At 42.5% G+C, this 21974-nt stretch overlaps 2 pseudogenes; one reads left to right on the top strand and one right to left on the bottom strand.

Moving 5' to 3' along the window:
• Window positions 1-507: 507 nt before the first annotated feature.
• On the top strand, window positions 508-1122 carry LOC123730890 (CMP-N-acetylneuraminate-beta-galactosamide-alpha-2,3-sialyltransferase 1-like; annotated as a pseudogene).
• Window positions 1123-16911: 15789 nt separating this feature from the next.
• Window positions 16912-21821, bottom strand: LOC106588317 (peroxisomal membrane protein 11B-like; annotated as a pseudogene).
• Between the last annotated feature and the right edge of the window lie 153 nt (window positions 21822-21974).

The following is a 21974-nucleotide window of genomic DNA, read 5'->3' as shown; positions in this document are numbered from 1 at the left end:
ATATATTTGGTAGCTGTACGATTCATATTGTATACTTAGATTGTTTGTGCTTCAGATCCATTGCAAATATATTTGCGTTGATTGGTGTGGTGGGTCTCCATGCTCCTCCTGGGGGTGTGCACTTTCACACTCCCCATCATGGATTTAAAAGCATTGGCTAGATGGAGTTTCCAGTATTGTTAGGTCAGTGGTGGGGAGATTTCTGGTGGGCACTTTGGGAGAATTAGAACCACCCCAAAAATGTGGCTGCAACCTCAATGTAAAACTATCCACAAAATCCATTTCTTCGTGATCAGAAAAGGTTGGCTTCTCACCGTTCTACTCTGCATCACCACTATCTTTGTTTTGTTTTTTTAATCTTGGACAGCCATCCTATTTATTTTTTTAAATGCCCTCCGGTTGCTGGACTTCCAGTACAGTAGCTCTGCACATCACTGTCTCAAATGTACGACACAGCCGGACGATGACCTCTAGTTTCAGAAGTACTTCTGACCTCTATGTGGACGATGTGCTGTGGTGGAGAACACTGGGTACATCAAATGCTCTAACTATGTAGACCTCATCAACTCCAATGATATCATTATCAGAATGTAAAAGGCATTTACCAAGGGCTATGAGGAGGATGTGGGGAGCAGGACCAGCCATCACGTCATGTACCCAAAGACTGCCAGAGATCTGGACAGCACCACTAGTCTCCTGCTCTTTAATTTCAAGACTCTGGATCTCCAGTGGCTACTCAGCGTAGTGACTGATCCTAAACCCAAAATTAAAGCCAAGAAAGATTTGGTATTGGTTCTGAATCCTGTTTTCATGAAATATGTTCATGAAATCTGGCTTGACTATAACATCCACTGGATTCATGGCTTTGATATTTGCTTTAAACATTTGTGACGAGGTGAATGTGTATGAATTTGGGAAAGACATAAATGGGAACTGGCACCACTACATTAAACACTAACTGACAAAAGGTTTGATACTGGACAAGAACACAAAGGGCCGGTTTCCCAGATACAGATTAAGCCTATTCCTGGACTAAAAAGCAAGCTCAATGGAGCCTACGAGTACAATGTTATCATGAAGCTCTCTGAAAAACGCAAACTACACGTATTTAGAGGATGTTGATAATTCATCCATATTAGTTCACTAGCATACAACTGTGTTTGCTACAAATATATTTTAATGGCAGAATCAAATGGGTGTTAAATACATTAGACCTCTATAGTTAACCCTGACTTCAGGGGCAGTAATGTCGCTGTTAAAGAGTGAGTGGGATCATTTGGAATTAAAATGACATAGTTCCCACTTCCGGGTAGGAATAGATTACTCTGTGTCCGAGAAGTCGTCCATGGGGTTTACCTGACTTCACTACATTATTGACCTGGAGTATGGTTACAGAGACTTTGTGAGACAATTTATAATTGTCTCTCTAACACTTTTAATCTGGACTCATGATCATATGATTATTTCTTACAACCCCAATTTGCACTGTCTCAGTGCTATTAAGAAAGATTGACATTGCTCGAGCTTTTGATGACCGAAAAGGGAAAAACATTTTGTCCAGAGTACCCAAGATATTTGGCACAGTAGCAGATAGAAAAATCGAGGTCAGTGGGTCAAAATAACAACAATTATAAAGCTCAGGAATGTCAGCTCATTTGGGTAGAGCGAGGCCTCAAGTTACTCGTGTGTTGCTCTTTTTGGAGACAGAGGGGTCATGCAAAGTTTGGGAACAAGAAACGCTGCTTTATCAACTAGGTTCAAAATGCAGTGTACGTGCCCTTCAGGATCTGGTCTAGGAGTGTAGGTGGTTGGTAAACTACTTAAAAGAGTTCTGTTCCAGAAGTGGCACACAGGAGCCAAACTTAGCTGAGCCAAGTCAGCTACACTGAGCTGACCTGGTTACGCATCCACCAGTTCCTGGAACCATGCTTAAAAGGAACATTTAAAATAATAATATCTTCCGATTAAGCAGTTTGGTTCGGGTCAGCAGCACCATAGTGGGAAAATGTCAAGAGAGATAAAAATGTCCATTCTCCTACGATAGGATAGAAGGGTGGTTTAAGGTTATTTTTCCACAGCATTTCTCCTTCATAAATGATTTAATTGAGTCAAAAAGCTGACACTTGAGTTGTCCCTGTAGTTGTGGGGAATGTACGCTAGAGGTTTTCCGGAGTTTCCATTATTTATTTTATGGTCAGAGATTCTGGCGGATAGATCTGATTTCTTGATACAAATGCAACGGGACATGCACCCTTAGACGTGGTAGGACATTAGGCTACAGAAGACTGTGATGATAGAGTGACTTTTTGGACTGTACAGTACACGCACACATTGTTGATTGTTCCCCAGAGATTAAACCTACCACAACTCAACATTTGGATATGTGTAGATTAGGAAGTCTCTAAAACAATGTCTTCAGCATGCATTAACATGTTGTTTTAGCCTACAGACTAAATGGGCCATTGACGCTAAATCGGGCCACCCTCAGCTTCAGATCCTTTATAAAGGCTGTGGAACCGCCCAAGCCCTTACATAAGAAGAGTGACAGACAAGATGTGGTTAAGAGCAGCCAGCAGCCTCCATGACCCGCGTCTGCAACATCAAGTCATTGCTCAATGATGAGAAGAACCAGGGCTCCGGTCCTACTAAAACAGTGAAGACGTCAAGCATGGCTCCCAAAGCGCATGAGAACCATGCTTTTCTGTTACGTTGGGCTGTAGAAGCTTGAATCCGCCGGGATGACGTCACCAGGCAATTAGTTGTAAGAACAGTTACGATAGCCGAGGACTCTCAGGATATGCAGATGTGTCAGTGCAAAGATTAAAGGGATAATTCAGGCCTATGGTGAGAGAATCTCAAATGTACACCTTTGGCAGCGATTACAGCCTCGGGTCTTCTTGGGTATGACGCTACAAGCTTGGCACACCTGTATTTGGGGAGTTTCTCCCATTCTTCTCTGCAGATCCTCTCAAGCTCTGTCAGTTTGGATGCGGAGCCTCGCTGCACAGCTATTTTCAGGTCTCTCCAGAGATGTTCAATCAGGTTCAAGTCCAGGCTCTGGCTGGGCCACTCAAGGACATTCAGAGACTTGTCCCGAAGCCACTCCTGCGTTGTCTTGGCTGTGTGCTTAGGGTCATTGTCCTGTTGGAAGGTGAACCTTCGCCACAGTCTGAGGTCCTGAGCACTCTGGAGCAGGTTTTCATTAAGGATTTCTCTGTACTTTGCTCCGTTCATCTTTCCCTCGATCTTGACTAGTCTCCCAGTCCCTGCCACTGAAAAACATCCCCACAGCATGATGCTGCCACCACCATGTTTCACCATAGGGATGGCATTTGTCCAGGTGATGAGCGTGCCTTGTTTCCTCCAGGCGTGACACTTGGCATTCAGGCCAAAGAGTTCAATCTTGGTTTCATCAGACCAGAGAATGTTGTTTCTCATGGTCTGAGGGTCCTTTAGGTGCCTTTTGGCAAACTCCAAGCGGGCTGTGATGTGCCTTTTACTGAGGAGTGGCTTCTGTCTGGCCACTCTACCATAAAGGCCTGACTGGTGGAGTGCTGCAGAGATGGTTGTCTTTCTGGAAGGTTCTCCCATCTCCACAGAGGAACTCCGGAGCTCTGTCAGAGTGACCATCGGGTTCTTGGTCACCTCCCTGACCAAGGCCCTTCTCCCCTGATTTTTCAGTTTGGCCGGGTAGCCAGCTCTAGGAAGAGTGTTGGTGGTTCCAAACTTCTTCCATTTTAAAATGATGGAGGCCACTGTGTTTTTGGGGACCTTCAGTGCTGCAGACATTTTTTGGTACCTTTCCCCAGATCACTGGCTTGATACAATTCTGTCTCGGAGCTCAACAGACAATTCCTTCGACCTCATGGCTTGGTTTTTGCTCTGACATGCACTGTCAACTGTGGGACCTTACATAGACAGGTGTGTGCCTTTCCAAATCATGTCCAATAAATTGAATTTACCACAGGTGGACCCCAATCAAGTTGTAGAAACATCTCAAGGATTATCAATGGAAACAGTTTGCACCTGAGCTCAATATCGAGTATCATAGCAAAGGGTCTGAATAGTTATATAAATAAGGTATTTCAGTTTTACATTTTTCATACATTTACAAAAATGTCTAAAAACCTGTTTTCGCTTTGTTTTTATGGGCTATTGTGAAGAAAGCGAAAGACAGAGAGTGCAGGCAATTTGTGACTGGGAATGGCTCTACACCATATTTTGATCCATATTAGTTAAAGTTGGACGTGTTTTGCCACCACAGTTTGTGAAAGGGGAGGATGTTGTGTCACTGAGTTCTATGCTTGGTTTGTGGAAAAAAAAGCCTGCCGCCTCCCCTTCCTATCTATCCATCTCTCCTCTCTGTTTACCGTTCTGTGTCATCGATCCTTGACAGGGAGCTCCATGCCTCATGTAGGCACAACCAGACCATCTGGGATTGAGAGAAGACACATCATCACCCACCGCCTACTACATGATGGGACTAACATGCTGACCACACCGCTCGCATCGCGTGCGCTGCAAAATAAATTTAAACGTACATGTTATTCAATTATTGCACCCACACTGCTCGCGTGCGCCAAGAAGTGTCTGCATTGCCAAGTGCTAAAATAGAAGTCAGTTCTATTTGTGACGCTGAACGCGGTGCAAGTCTTGCCTCTCCCATCGCCTCATTGGTTTATAGAAGCAGATACCCACGTGCTATCAACTCATTGGTTATACCCACGTGGGGGATTGAAAGATAAACTGAGTTCGGTTGGTCGTCGTGGTAGCTATGAAAGTTGCCAATCACCATATAAAGTCCAAAGAAGAAAAAGCCTGGAAGGAGGAGAGATGACTAGAAACGATTTGGTTGACCGTTTTATGTGTGGATTAATTGTCGGAGTAGAGGACCTTGTGCATTTCAGGTAAAATAACAACTCAACATTTATATCCCAGGACAAATTAGCTAAGCTAGCTAAATAGGACAAATTAGCTAGCAACTGCAAGCTAGCTAGCTAATTTGCCATAAATGTTTAATGCTATTGGACCTGTCCCCAAATTAATATAATTGGTTCAGAGTATGTTTTGATATTTCAACCTGTGTGTCGTGATTGCGTTTGGTGTTGGGGGACAAAATCAATTTGCGCACGATGCCCACGATGGCCCACGCGCACGGCCGGTTTGGGTACGGTGTGAGGGTCACCCTCACAATGTACTCAAGGGTTACTCTATTTAATTTCAATATAAAATATGAAAGTGTATAGGTTGACATCACGGCCCCACTAGAGCACTTCATATCATGACTGTACATTTTTGGGGGTTTGTTATGCTCATCTCCAGCAGGTGTTGTTGTTATCTACAGTGTGTTGCTAATGAATGAAACATCCTGTTTGTAGTATACAGTCTTGAATAATATACCTGTGGGAAAATCCCTGGGCCAATTGATTTCACAGTAATCAAAATAGAATCTGCCCTAACTTAATTACCATGCACAGGAGTGCTTGTTCTTTGGACATTGTGTTAACTAACCTCCAGACGAGCTTCAATGCCAATACAGCTCTCCTTCCGTGGCCTCCAACTGCTCTTAAATGCAAGTAAAACTAAATGCATGCTCTTCAACTGATCGCTGCCCGCACCTGCCCGTCCGTCCAGCATCACTACTCTGGACGGTTCTGACTTAGAATATGTGGACAACTACAAATACCTAGGTGTCTGGTTAGACTGTAAACTCTCCTTCCAGACTCACATTAAGCATCTCCAATCCAAAATTAAATCTAGAATCGGCTTCCTATTTCGCAACAAAGCATCCTTCACTCATGCCGCCAAACATACCCTCGTAAAACTGACTATCCTGCCGATCCTTGACTTCGGCGATGTCATTTACAAAATAGCCTCCAACACTCTACTCAGCAAATTGGATGCAGTCTATCACAGTGCCATCCGTTTTGTCACAAAGGCCCCATATGCTACCCACTACTGCGACCTGTATTCTCTCGTTGGCTAGCCCTCGCTTCATATTCGTCGCCAAACCCACTGGCTCCAGATCATCTATACATTTTTGCTAGGTAAAGCCCCGCCTTATCTCAGCTCACTGGTCACCATAGCAGCACCCACTCGTAGCATGCACTCCAGCAGGTATATTTCACTGGTCACCCCCGAAGCCAATTCCTCTTTTGGCCAACTTTCCTTCCAGTTCTCTGCTGCCAATGACTGGAACGAATTGCAAAAATCCCTGAAGCTGGAGACTCATATCTCCCTCACTAACTTTAAGCACCAGCTGTCAGAGCAGCTCACCGATCACTGCACCTGTACACTGCCCATCTGTAAATAGCCCATCCAACTACCTCATACCATACTGTTATTTATTTATTTATTTATTTTTGCTCCTTTGCAGCCCAGTATCTCTACTTGCACATTCATCTTCTGCACATCTATCACTCCAGTGTTTAATTGCTAAATTGTAATTATTTCGTCACTATGGCCTCTTTATTGCCTTACCTCCCTTAACTTACCTCATTTGCACACACTGTACATAGACTTTTTCTAAAGTGTTATTGACTGTATGTTTGTTTATTCCATGTGTAACTCTGTGTTGTTGTTTGTGTCGCACTGCTTTGCTTTATCTTGGCCAGGTCGCAGTTGTAAATGAGAACTTGTTCTCAACTAGCCTACCTGGTTAAATAAAGGTGAAATAAAAAATGAATAAAAATGGACCAAGGTAATTGTCTCTGTAACACACAGATAGAGCTCAGCTGCTTGGATAACAAGCAAGAGATCTCTCCAAAAGAAATGTCAATATAATCATCCTGAAACCACATATACTGTAGGCCTGAACTTAGTCAATAGGTAACCCTTGGACTTCAAGGGTTCATCTGTCATTATGACTACCTTGGCTACCCGGGGTCACTAAATTCTTCCCCACACATAGCCCTAACTGGGGCAGGATGTCCACACCACTCTGAGGACACAGCCTGATTTGGGGTACGTAGCTGCCTTATTTTGAACTCTTAGAAAATAGAAAATACTCAAATGGCAGAAGATGTTTTGGCTGGCATTCAGAGTCCCCTCCGGGTCTGGCCTCTCAGATGCAGAATGGCCTCCACTTCTCCATAATTGTACATACCATCCTGATCTTGCAACTATCATGCAGTCACATTGTCAGGAGTGCTTGTTTTCTCAGATTCAATACACTCATTTTACTCTGAGGGGAATTAAGGCAGTGAAAACAAGCGATGATAGTATCAATGAAAAGAAAGGGACACAAAACATCGGGGAATCCTGTGGAGCATGTATGACAGCTTGGCTCGATTGGAAGACTGCCGCTGAGACGACTGAGGTAGTTATTAAGGCGTTCCACTCTCAACCGTGTCACCAGAGATCTGGTCGCTGTGGTTACAGGCTTATCGGTGACGCGAATGGTCCCATGGGAGGACATGGTGGCTCAGCGACAACTTGGTGACAGCTTCAGGTCAAACCTGGCCTGTCCTGAGCGTTATGTAACCCAAATGGCTCATTTGCACAATTACACAAACCGTTATTTCACTCTCACTCTCGGCCAGTCATCTTCCCTGTCACTTAAAGAGGAGGTGCCAATCCGCAAAGCGTGCTGCCTGGCAGGCTGCCATACAGGGCCAGGTTGAGTCAGTCGCATGTTGTACAATGTGTCGCCATGGATACATTGTCACTGGCCTGTGGTTTTCCTTTAACAGCTCTGCAGGTCATCTTCGGCTGTCAATCTAAGTGGGAGAGTGAGCATACACTGTGAGGAAGATTGATAGAGAAAGGGAAATGATAAATGCTGATGAACTGATTGAAGGAAATTACCTCCACATAATGTGACAATATACTTGTAAACCTTGCTTGAAGATGGCACACACACACACATACAGGCACACACAATACACACACACACAATACACACACACACACACACACACACACACACACACACACACACACACACACACACACACACACACACACACACACACACACACACACACACACACACACACACACACACACACACCCATGCACAATTCACACACGCACACCCCTCTCGCTTTGTGTGCCACCCCCAAGCAAGTACATCGACCAGGTACAAGTGGGGGTATGGTTCGCGCAAACCGAGCGCCGGGGACAAAAATACCCCATTCTTTCCACTGTTGATCTCTGTCGCCACAGCGATTAGATAGCGATGTTTGCCTGGGAAGATAAGAAGCAGCAGGATCCCAGCGCTGGAACACATTCATTCAGGATTGGCGATAAAAAGCGGGTCCCCTTGGGAGGAAGTCCAAACACAACATAATGGATTTGAGTGTGCAGCCACCTGCAGAACAGGTGACTCCTATCTGCCCAGTGAGATGGGAGTTCTAGGAAGACGTCAGTCAGACATGCAAAACCGTGGATGGTGATTCACATGGTGCACTGAGGGTTATGTATCAACAGTACGCATCGTGTTACCATCTCGCACACGTCTGGGACTGCAGGTGACGTTTTGAAGATCAGATTGCCTGTGAAAGGGTTGAAATTGAAACAGTGTCTGATGAATGGTATTCGCTGTACTCACTGATCTTCCCTCTCCTGTAATGAAGATCTGCATTTATCAAATACATTTGCCCAAGGTAGCCATAATCTATAAAAATGATTTATACATTTTTGACACACATTTAACCCATTTTGTTAGGCACTAAACTACTTCCATATACTGTATATTTGCATACAGTTTTTAAACTGGTACTGGAATACCTTGTCGCCGTCCTACATGTATGTGTATGTGAGTCATATTAGTTTGTAGAACAAACTGTTTAGACGCTACAGACAGAAGTTGGCATATCGGTGGTACCGACTTCAGACGTGTCCCGTGATGCTTTTGGGGGTCGTAGAGCAAATTGGAGAACACCATGGTGTTCGTGACACTCATCTTTCCATAGAGGGGGTCAATAGTTTGTTGGTCAAACCGTTCGGACACTACAGACGTTTCCGTGAGAAGACCGATTTTCAGGACGTCTCATGGTCTGACAAACACCGTGTAGAAAGGTGTAGCTCTGCCACCTTTCACTGCAGATGCGGATGACGTAGAAACAACGTTGATTCAACCAATGTGTGCCCAGTGGGAAGGCACTAAACTTGAATAGGAAGAAAGAAAGACTTCCTTTCTGAAACCTGGAAGTACTGTCGCCGATCCAAAAATGCCTTTACTCTTCTGGGTCAGTGGTATGGACAGTGCTTCTTGACTACGGTGCACAAGGTTGTGAGTTCACGCCTCGGTCAGGTGGGATTTCCACTCTGTCCGCACACATCTAAACACAGCAACTGGACAATAATGTACTAAATGTAAGAAGAAAATGAATGTCGGCTCACAGTGTACTGACCTCAATCAGAGCTCAGAAGAGGCGCTGTACTAATTTGTCCTTTGCCAGTGTTTGGTTGTATAAAGCAGGTCTTAATTACACTCACTACTACATATAGGGACAGTGATGAGAGAGGTTTAGGTCTGAAGATAAGAGAAGAAGAATACTTTATTGTCCATTATGTCTTTGCAGAGAACAGAAATGTGAGATATTGTAGCCTCTATGTAAGTGTACTGCTAAGAGGTCTGCTTCTTTATGGCTCAGGATGTAACTACAAGGATGCTGCTTCAAGCCCTGCATAACACTGCATTATGTATGGTACAGGAAAATGACTACCATGGTGCTAATTAGATCCATGGGAAACATATTGTGGAATTTAAACACAGCTTGACTTGGGGACACTTCTAAGGAATGGAAACCATTTACATTTTTGGGGAACTGTCTTTGTCCTCATGCCACATGTCTGATTGTCTTTGAGATTCAATTAATTTCAGCTAAAAGCGTCCCATTGAGTAATAAGTCAATTAGGCCCTGAAACACTTACAGCAGTGGGAAAGGGATGCTGCTTGAATGAGAGGAAAAACAAACCAGCTTATTTTGAATGAATGGAATTTAATTTAATTGAAATCCATAACAAAGACACTGGCAGGTGGCATGAGGATATGGGCTTACGCATACAGTACCAGTCAAAAGTTTGGACACACCTTCTCATTCAAGGGTTTTTATTTTATTTTTACTATTTTCTACATTGTAGAATAATAGTGAAGGCATCAACACCATGAAAAAACACATATGGAATCATGTAGTAACCAAAAAAGTGCTAAACAAATCAAAATACATGTTATATTTTATATTCTTCAAGGTAGCCACCTTTGCCTTGATGACAGCTTTGCACACTATTGGCATTCTCTCAACCAGCTTCATGAGGTAGTCACATGGAATGCATTTCAATTAACAGGTGTGCCTTGTTAAAAGTTAAATAGTGGAATTTCTATCCTTCTTAATGCATTTGAGCCAATCAGTTGTGTTGTGACAAGGTAGGGCTGGTATACAGAAGATATCGCTATTTGGTAAAAGACCAAGTCCATATTATGGCATGAACAGTTCAAATAATCAAAGAGAAATGACAGTCCATCATTACTTTAAGACATGAAGGTCAGTCAACTGGGAAAATGTAGGTGTAGTCGTAAAAACCATCAAGCGCTATGATAAAACTGGCTCTCATGATGACCGCCACAGGAAAGGAAGAGCCAGAGTTACCTCTGCTGCAGAGGATAAGTTCATTAGAGTTACCAGCCTCAGAAATTGCAGCCCAGATAAATGCTTCAGAGAGTTCAAGTAACAGACACATCTCAACATCAACTGTTCAGAGGAGACTGTGTGAATCAGGCCTTCATGGTCAAATTGCTGCAAAGAAACAAGTACTAAAGGACACCAAACGCCGTGTAATTGTGAGACGCGGTGTGGGTGAACGGATGGTCTCTGCATGTGTGGTTCCCACCGTGAAGCATGGAGGAGGTGTGATGGTGTTGAGGTGCTTTGCTGGTGACTCTGTCTGTAATTTATTTAGAATTCAAGGCATACTTAACCAGCATGGCTACCACAGCATTCTGTAGCGATACACCATCCCATCTGGTTTGCGCTTAGTGGGACTATCATTTGTTTTTCAACAGGACAATGACCCAACACATCCCCAGGCTGTGTAAGGGCTATTTGACCAAGAAGGAGAGTGATGGAGTGCTGCATCAGATGACCTGGCCTCCACAATCACCCGACCTCAACCCAATTGAGATGATTTGGGATGAGTTGGACCGCAGAGTGAAGGAAAAGCAGCCAACAAGTGCTCAGCATATGTGGGAACTCCTTCAAGACTGTTGGAAAAGCATTCCAGGTGAAGCTGGTTGAGAGAATGCCAAGAGTGTGCCAAGCTGTGATCAAGGCAAAGGGTGGCTACTTTGAAGAATCTGAAATATATTTTGATTTGTTTACCACTTTTTTGGTTACTACATGATTCCATATGTGTTATTTCATAGTTTTGATGTTTTCACTATTATTCTACAACGTAGAAAATAGTAAAAATAAAGACAAACCCTTGAATGAGTAGGTGTTTACAAACTTTTGACTGGTACTGTATTTACACACACACAAATATACAAGTGAAATTTGCGTTTGGACACATTAAACACAGACACAGAGACAGAGAGACAGAGAGACAGAGAGAGAGAGAGAGAGAGAGAGAGAGAGAGAGAGAGAGAGAGAGAGAGAGAGAGAGAGAGAGAGAGAGAGAGGAGGAGAGAAGGTCAAAAGAAAATGGTTTCCGGCAGCATACTTGTTGAGTCTGTTCTTAATGGCATAGTACCCCCTCCGTTCTGTCGTCATGCACTCTACGTGAGTGTAACATACGCACCAGGAGTAGAGAGGAGGCGAGAGGAGGCGAGAGAAAGAACCTGAGAGAAAGAGAGTGAAAAATATGAATGAGCGTAGGAGTAATCAACAGCTGCTGATTCAGACTGATATAAACAAGAGAGCAGAAGGGGGAACACACACACACACACACACACAGGAGCTCCTCATTCATACAAGCACAAACACTCAAACACAGCCAGTCAAACTGTATGCAACCATGAGAGTAAATGGGCACTTCATAGAAACATTAAGGATCTCCATCTATATCACCAATATTACAGTGGAGGCTGGTGAGGGGAGGACGGCTCGTATTAATGGCTGGAACGGAGTGAATGGAATGGCATCAAACACATGGAAACCATGTGTTTGATGTATTTGATACCATTCCACTGATTCCGCTCCAGCCATTACTACGAGCCGTCCTCCCCAATTAAGGTGCCACCAACCTCCTGTGCTATACTATAATTCACAGAATGTCACACTCTCATACATGATAACATGCAAGACACAACAGATGCTGGTTGGTAGCTACACAAATATCCTTATCACGCACATGCATACAATTACACACATAGACATGAGCAAACTCACCCCCCCCCCCCCCAAACACAATGCACAGAACCACAGACACATGCATAGGGACAAAAAACACAAAAAGGCAAAACACAAAACCATTTAGCCAGCCATCAACTGTCCTTATGTTGTTCAAGGTCCCCCAGAACATCACATTATGTACCCAAACAAAAACATGAAATACTCTCATGGTTGCAGCGTGTTGTTCAGGGTCTTCCTCCAGACACGCTGAACACGAATTTATAGAGTACATCAATGCTCTGCTAACATGTGACCAAAGACATAAAGAATTGTTTGCTATTTGGTTCCTTCAAGTTGTCAAGGCATTCAGTTCTAGTGTCACAAAAGTTTATATAAACTGTACACACTTGACAAAACACGCACAAATGCACGCACGCAGACAGACAGACAGACAGACAGACAGACAGACAGACAGACAGACAGACAGACAGACAGTTATTAATCATCACAAGAGTTCATACAGTACTCAGCAATGCATTATGTTTGACCATGGATAAATACCGGTCACTCACTGTACCTGCTAAGTCTTTCAAAGAACGTCAGGATGGTGCAGGTACAAGACTGTCATGATGAACACTTCAGTCAAACGCCCTGAAACCCCAACCTCAATAACCTCCTCCACATATGCATCATTACATCGAGTTGTAACACCGTTTCAGCTGATACTTTATAATACACCGGATTATAACGGATATTTCAGTTACGCAAAAATGACGTGGATAGGAACGGAATCTTTCTGGTACACGCTTCAAATAATTCAACACAATTGTTGGCTACCTGTTACTACACGGTAGCCTGTAAGCTTCACCTTAGACTTATCGTCCCCTAGTATCCCTTAAGATAACTTCATTCAGATCAAACCAGATGATTGATTGATTATGCAGTCAACACTGTCTATACATAATAATAATATAATATTACAATAATAATATATACTATAATAGTATAATAGTATACTGACAAGTGATTTCACAAAAAGGTCTTCAGCCCTATTTCTGGCACACAGATACACTTAACTAATGGCTAAGTACCTCTCTGTGACCTTTAACCTGTTATCTACAGACATCCCTGACTTCCTGACTGCTGGGCGGGTTAGGGTTAGGAGGTTAAATACAGTTCAATGCAGTGCTTATCACCGTATATTGACAGTTACCTTTCACCTATTGACTGAGAATTCCTGGGCGAAACTCACGCACACACGTCCACATGCATGTACGCACACACGCACGCGCCGTGCATGCTCACTTTGATATATTATTCATCAAATCCGACACTTCTCGTCGTCAAACATTGCTCGGATTATGACCGAACCACTATTTGACTATGACCGCATACTATTCTGATGAGTTGGAAGTCACGCCATTCTTGACATTCCTTATCTGATTCTCATAAATGTCAAATAACAGTAGATATGCAACAGTGTACAATAACCAATTGTATAATTTGTCCTTCATGCATTAACTGAACAGGGGCGTACTCTTGTGTTGATAAGAGGGCCTGCATGAAGTAGACATGTTTTCAGTAGGGTGTACACTACTGTTCAAAAGTTTGGGGTCACTTAGAAATGTCCTTGTTTTTTAAAGAAAAGCTTATTTTTTGTCCATTAAATAACATTAAATTGATCAGAAATACAGTGTAGACATTGTTAATGTTGTAAATGAATATTGTAGCTGGAAACATGATTTTTAATAGAATATCTACATAGGCGTACAGAGGCCCATAATCAGCAACCATCACTCCTGTGTTCCAATGGCACGTTGTGTTAGCAAATCCAAGTTTATCATTTTAAAAGGCTAATTGATCTTTAGAAATCCCTTTTGCAATTATGTTAGCACAGCTGAAAACTGTTGTGCTGATTAAAGAAGCAATAAAACTGGCCTTCTTTAGACTAGCTGAGTATCTGGAGCATCAGCATTTGTGGGTTTGAGTACAGGCACAAAATGGGCAGAAACAGAGAACTATCTTCTGAAACTCGTCAGTCTATTCTTCTTCTGAGAAATGAAGGCTATTCCATGCAAGAAATTGCCATGAAACTGAAGATCTCGTACAACGCTGTGTACTACTCCCTTCACAGAACAGCGCAAACTGGCTCTAACCAGAATAGAAAGAGGACAAGTACATTAGAGTGTTGGAAAAAAGTGTTATAGACAGACAAATCTATGTTTGCGGTGTTTGGATCACAAAGAAGAACATTCGTAGAAAAAAATGAAAAGATGCTGGATGGGTGCTTCATGCCGTCTGTCAAGCATGGTAGAGGCAATGTGATGATCTGGGGGTGCTTTAGTGGTGATAAAGTGGGAGATTTGTACAGGGTAAAAGGGATCTTGAAGAAGGAAGGCTATCGCTCCATTTTGCAACGCCATGCCATACCCTGTGGACGGTGCTTAATTGGAGCCAATATCCTCCTACAACAGGACAATGACCCAAAGCACAGCTCCAATATATGCAAGAACTACTTAAGGAAGAAGCAGTCAGCTGGTATTCTGTCTATAATGGAGTGGCCAGCACAGTCACCGGATCTCAATCCTGTTGAGCTGTTGTAGGAGCAGCTTGACCGTATGGTATGTAAGAAGTGCCCATCAAGCCAATCCAACTTGTGGGAGGTGCTTCAGGAAGCATGGGGTGAACTCTTTTCAGATTACCTCAACAAATTGACAACTAGAATGTCAAAGGTCTGCAAGGCTGTAATTGCTGCAAATGGAGGATTCTTTGACAAAAGCTAAGTTTGAAGGACACAATTATTTCAATTAAAAATCATTATTTATAACCTTGTCAACATCTTGACTATATTTCCTATTCATTTTGTAACTCATTTCATGTATGTTTTCATGGAAAACCAGGACATTTCTAAGTGACCCCAAACTTTCGAACGGTAGTGTACATGTATATTCAGCGTCAGTTGAGCTTAAACAAAATCATTCTATGCTCGTTATCACTCTATTTCCCTGGTTAGTTTGGGCAAATAGCGGAAGCTCGAAGCTTCTTAGCAGAGTTGTGCGTCTATTAAAAATCGCACTTGTCAACAAAAGACTGGAGCATAGGCTACATTTATTGTAGCATGTGTGCCACCAACACATGAATCTTAACTATACAGTGCTACAGGCCTCTTTTAATTTAAAAAAAACCTTCTCTAGTCCTTGCCGATGACAAGCATGCCCATAACATGGTGCAGCCACCACCAAGCTTGAAAATATGAAGAGTGGTATTCAGTGATGTATTGTGTTTGCCCCGAACATAACGCTTTGTATTTAGGACATAAAGTTAATTTTTGAGCCACATTTTTTGCAGTTTTACTTTAGTGCCTTATTGGAAAATAGGATGCATGTTTTGGAATATTTTTATTCAGTACAGGCTTCTTTCCTTTCACTCTGTCATTCATGTTAGTATTGTGGAGTAACTACAATGTTGTTGATCCATCCTCAGTTATCTCCTATCACAGCCATTAAACTCTGTAAGTTTTAAAGTCACCATTGGCCTCATGCTTAAATCCCTGAGCGGTTTCCTTCCTCTCCAGCAACTGAGTTAGGAAGGACGCCTGCACTTTTGTAATGACTGGGTCTATTGCTACACCACCCAAAGTGTAATTAATAACTAATTAATAAATAATGCTCAAAGGGCTATTCAATGTCTGTTTTTTTTTTTTTACCCATCTACCAATAGGTGCCCTTCTTTGTGAGGCATTGGAAAACCTCCCTGGTCTTTGTGGTTGAATCTGTGTTTGAAATTCCCTGCTCGACTTAGGGACTTTACGGATAATTGCACGTCTGGGGTACAGAGATGAGGTAGTCATTACAAAATCATGTTAAACACTGTTATTTGCAGTCCATTCAACTTACACGACTTGTTAAGCACGTTTTTACTCCTGAATGTATTTAGGCTTGCCATAAAAAAGGGTTTGAAAACGTATTGACTCAAGATTTCAGCTTTTCATTTTTTATATTTTTGTCAAAATTACTAAAAACAATTCCACGTTGACATTGAGGTATTGTGTGTAGGCCAGTGACACAAAATCTCAATTTAATAAATTTTAAATTCAGTCTGTAACACAACAAAATGTGTAAAAAGTCAAGGAGTGTGAATACTTTCTGAAAGTACTGTATATCACTGTGGTGCTGAGGGACCAGTCACAACATGTTCTGTTCAAGGCTACAGGGATGAAATGTTCAGATTACTGTATTAGATCAGGGCCTCTCATTTACACACAAAGAATGGCCTTCCCACACACCTCCGCCATTAGGGGCAGGTTAATATTGAAATGGCGTGCTTTCTTCATCTCTTTTTCTTAATCTGCAGACTGCACTGATTTGAAAATGATCTGGACAGATTTAATAACTGGACAGGTATTCTAACATCCACCATGTTGCTCGTTTCATTTTCTAATCAAAGATCGGTCAAATGAAGGATGGTCTCACTACTGGTGTCCCTCAGGGCACAGTAAAGTCCTCACTGTTTATAAATGGCTCTGGATAATAGCGTCTTTTAAATGTCTAAAGTCTGAAATGTAAAAATGCTTGAGTCATAGCAGTCAACAACATTGGAATAACCCTCAACACTTGTACAATAGAGCCGACAGAGCTTAAATTAAAAGGCATTTATTTTGTAAAAACATTTTCTCCACACAGCGGCCAAGCCTCAGCACTTGTGGTACATTAATATAAAGACAAGATTTCAAACATCTTCACATGGCTACAAAAACATCCTCACAAACTGAGGAAAATAGTTGTAACAAACGCTCCAATTCTCATCAAAACTGTTCAAATTTGATTTACAAAACCATACATTATTATACAGTCTGCGATTTGAGCATGAATCATCGACAGTTACACGTCTACAGTGTGATTCAGGGCTCTCAAAGTAGTTTAAGATGAGATCATACCAGAAATCATGTCCACAATTAGTGTGTCAAGGAGAATGAGTAAGACGAGACCAAACGGCACACTGACTAAGAGCACAATTCTCTGGTTGCCCTGTTAACAGAAAGTTCACACCCCTTGACTTTATCCACATTTTGTTGTGTTGCAGCCTTTGATTAAATAGAGATTTTTTTTTGTCACTACAAATTCATAAAAAATAAAAAGCTGAAATGTCTTGAGTCAATAAGTATTCAACCCCTTTGTTATGGCAAGCCTAAAGTTCATCAGTTTTGAATGACTATATCTCTGTACCCCACACATACATATAATTGTAAGGTCCCTCAGTCGAGCAATGATTTTCAAACACAGATTAAAACACAAAGACCAGGGAAGTTTTTCAATGCCTCGGAAAGAAGGGCACCTATTGGTAGATGGGTGTAAAAAAAGCAGACATCGAATATCCCTTTAAGAATGGTGAAGTTATTAAGTACACTTTAGACGGTATATCAATACAACCAGTCACTACAAAGATACAGGCGTCCTTCCTAACTCAGTTGCCGGAGAGGAAGGAAACCTGGTTCAGTCTGCCTTCCACCAGACACTAGGAGATGAATTCACCTTTCAGCAGGACAATAACCTAAAACGCAAGACAAATCGACACTGGAGTTGCTTACCAAGACAGTGAATGTTCCTGAGTTGCCAAGTTACAGTTTTGACTTAAATCTACTTGAAAATCTACGGCAAGGCCTGAAAATGTTTGTCTAGAAATGAAAACAACCAATCTGACAGAGCTTGAAGAATTTAGAAAAGAACAATGAACAAACATTGCACAATCCAGGTGTGGAAAGGTCTTAGAGACTTACCCAGAAAGACTCACAGCTGTAATCGCTGCCAAAGGTGCTTCTACAAAGTATTGACTCAGGGGTGTGAATACCTATGAAAATTAGATATTTCTGTATTCCATTTTCAATAATTTAGCACAGATTTAGAAAAACATGTTTTCACTTTGTCATTATGGGGTATTGTGTGTAGATGGGTGAGACAAGGGGTATGAATACTTTAAGGCACTGTATATAAAGGAGAAAGTCAAAGGTTTAAAAAAAAAAGAGCTGTTTGAAAGTTAGACTGGCTTTATCCCACTGCTGTGTCTGACAGCTGAGTACACATATCTATTATAGTTCCATTCGCATCTGGTTGAATAGCTTCAAATGGCTTGGCCTTAATATATACTATTGATGTAATTGAGTTATACAAATTGATTTTTAAGTAGACAAACAAATTTACTTACAAGTAGACAAAATAATTAGCCGTCTGGTGAATTCAACTAGTTAAACGGACAGAATCATTAGATGCCCGAGTTGACCGAATCATTTGCTTTAATTTTCCTGGCTCTGTAAACGTACTAATTCACGTCACGCATGCATAAATGTTGGTAATATACGTGGACATGCAGTACTACCACTATCAGCACAAAAATACAGCTGACTGGCAGCCCATAAATGTCCCCTTTTAACATTTATAAAAAGGATCCTTCACTTCAAATGTCATTATTATTACATATTCACACACAGTATGATCAAATATTTCATTGCACCTTTTCATTGACGTAAAGCTTTTTTATGTGATGGTTTTAACTGAGTAAACGTGGAAACGTATCTAGCTGTACAGCGTTCTACAGGGGTGACATTGGCACATTTCCAAAACAAATGCTGTACAGATAATCTTTTACAATTACATCATTTTCAATGCTAACAGGACAGAAACACTATATGGATACGGAATCGTCTCCTAACTAGAGATCAGGATCCATTTAAAACGCTGATTAAGGTTATAAATGTGCTCCCTGCAGCTTGTGTTCAGACACAACCAGATCGTCATTCAGTTGTGTTTCTTTGTGCTATGCATCACTTCACAAAGCCCATTAGTTGTGATGTATGGTGCGTTAAGGTGTTTAAACGTCTACTGTTCTGGCTCAACAATTTTCCACGTGCCGGTTCTATACACTTGCATAGGGAAGGTCCTTTTCAACAACTCAACCAAATGGCTTTTGGGAAACTTTGTGTTTCAAATTTTCAGAGCGCGAGCTGAATACGAAAGACAGATTTCCAATACAGCGCTCATTTGCACATTTTCTCTCTTTGATTCGAAATGCCACTGTTTCAGTCCACCAACCTTCGTCCGAGCATGATCTGCCCAAAATGTTGGCATTCCAAAAAAAAAATGCTAAACTTTCCAAGCAAGCAGTGTACAGGAACCCTGCTCTTGTGTCATGCTGCATTCCTCGACACAACAGCACTTCTTCACTTCCAGGGGACCTAAAAAGTTTGGCCAAAATGTCTCCTTCAAGGCTTGAGCTCGAGGAACGTTCGACTCGAGCTAGAACGTTCAACCGAATATTCTGGCTTCTTCAAGGTTTGAGCTTGAGCCAGGGGTGGACGATGGTGAGGATGGAGAGGACCGAAGAGGCCAGGCCACAGGCCCCCACGAAGCCCTGGCCGGTGGGGTAGATGCCCAGCCGGTCCAGGGGGATGAACACGTCGCACACGTTCTTCAGCAGGTCCAGCAGCAGCGGTGGGTTGCTTCGCAGCACCGTCACCAGCAGGTGGAACTGTCTGCGGAGGCGTACAGGTAATATGGCTCCGGGAAGGGAAGGGGGGTCGGAGAGGTCAACGTTCTCAGGGGTGAGCGAAGAGGGGTGTGGAGAGGGAGGAGAAGAGGTCCAGGTAGCCTTTGACCCCACATGGGAGGAGCGGGCCTCACGCTCCATAAGCAGGCGGATCTCGTAGGCGTCCCGGGTTAGGTTGAGGATGAGGGCAAAGAGGTAGTACCTGTAGAGAATGAGAGAGAAAGCTGTGAGAGATTAAGAGAGTGTGAGGCAGAGAGAGATTCATGTAAAATCTGAGAGAAAGTAAAGATAGTGGGAGACCGGAAGAGAGGATGAAGGAGACATCGAACAAAAGAAAAAGTAGCAAAGAGGGGGAGTTAATAGGTAGAATTAGATAACGAAAGCTATAGAAAATAGCTCTAGGGAGAGATAATGTAGTAACAACTGCCAATAGTAGTAAAGTTCATTACAGGACTTCTGATGACCTTGGCCAACTCAAATACACTGGTTCCTAATGTGGTGAAATTTAAGGCTTAAATTTCACAATTATAACAGTCACCTGAAGGATCTCTGGCTCCACTTGACCTGGTCCAGTTGGGGCAGGAGGCCAGCCTTGCCGGCCCACAGCACGTTGTCACAGGCGAAGTACATGGCCTTGTTGAGGTGGGCCACGGTCAGACAGAGACGCAGCACGCTGTCCGAGAGGTGCACAGCACATTTCGCTGCCTCCACAGCCTCTGCGGAGTTCCCTAGACGCATCACTGGAGAGGGAGAGAGTGATGTGAAACCCAGAATTGATGTACAGAGTAAGCCTGAGCCACAATCCTGAGACACAGAGGTCTAGCATTGACTTAAGTGATGCAGACAGTGACTTACACTTCCTTTGTTAGGCTCACATGAGCCTCCAGTTGTTTCACTGTCTTCAGGAGCTCAACACCTGCCCCACCCTTCTGGAGAGTGTAACCTTGCAACATACATGTGTACTGTGCTGCCTTGTGTGACCACAGAAAAGGAATCAAATTTGTCAAAATCTGATTATAGCCATGCTACTACAGTTCAGTAAAAATGTTGCATCTTGCAATGAAAAACTTGGGCACAACTTTTGTCTACTTTCTCCAGTGTGTGTTTTCATGTCAAGTGCAATTGGTACTTAGTTACTGTAGCTACATGATAGTATCCGTATAATACCAAACGCAGTTGGGAAAATGGCCACTTGATAGGGAAAGGCTGAAAATAGCAATTGTCATGGTTTAATTTATCCAGGTTTGGGAGAGCCCGAGACAAAACACTGCATGAGCCCCCAACAGGAACCCAAAATCAGCTGTCCCACAGTACCGAATAACACCGGGAGGTAGGCAGTGTCGGGCAGGAGCAACCGCAGCCAAAAACCGACAAAAAGTCGAGAACTCAACGGTACAAAAGGTCACCCACTTCGCTGGACTTTTTATAAAGTTATTTGTACTTTTTCGTCCCCTTATATATACACATTTTTGTATGCTAATGGTTTTCAGTTTGTATTGACTGCTAGTGATCGTTAACAAATTAGTGTAATAAATGTAACTTTTTTTTTTTGTCTTGAGAAATCTCAACTCTAATACATTTTAGCTACTGCACCTGAAAACTCGTTCCTTGGCTTGGCTCTGCGCGCTAAATCGAATCCAAGAGTCCATGCTGGCGACAGGTAACACTCGCTTTCCTTTGCAACTGTGGATTGATTAGGCCTGTGTCCGTGTTAGCTAGCAATCTATCTACAACGTTCTTATACCGTCTTCTGGCAAGAGCTGCCCAATGCTATCTACACAGTTCAATATGTCACAATGTGCCCCAAACGTCCGCCAACAGAATTTGTTTTAAATATTTGCGCTAGAGAGTTAGCGTCACAACACGAACAACTTCACATCTCCTTTACCCATGGACGGAATCTGTGGAGGGACAACAAAGCGAAAGTCCTATTATGCAGTAATCATTAGCTACATTACTTGTAGGAGGTTCGTCCACAACACATGGATTGTATTGTACATGGCATTAGTCGTTTCAGTGGAGCACGCTATTGAATAATATGTGATAACATTCATGAAAGTTAACACTTGTAGTTATTCAAAAACAATAGTCAAGGAAACTCATTGCTGTGGATTATATTTACTGCCTTATACTGCCACAGGGGGGCGACTCACACACACA

This window comes from Salmo salar, chromosome ssa27 (assembly GCF_905237065.1).
Source record: "Salmo salar chromosome ssa27, Ssal_v3.1, whole genome shotgun sequence".
In the NCBI taxonomy this organism is placed as follows: Eukaryota; Metazoa; Chordata; class Actinopteri; order Salmoniformes; family Salmonidae; genus Salmo; species Salmo salar.
The sequence above is the reverse complement of the archived record's forward strand: the minus strand, read 5'-3'. Positions and strand labels throughout refer to the sequence as shown.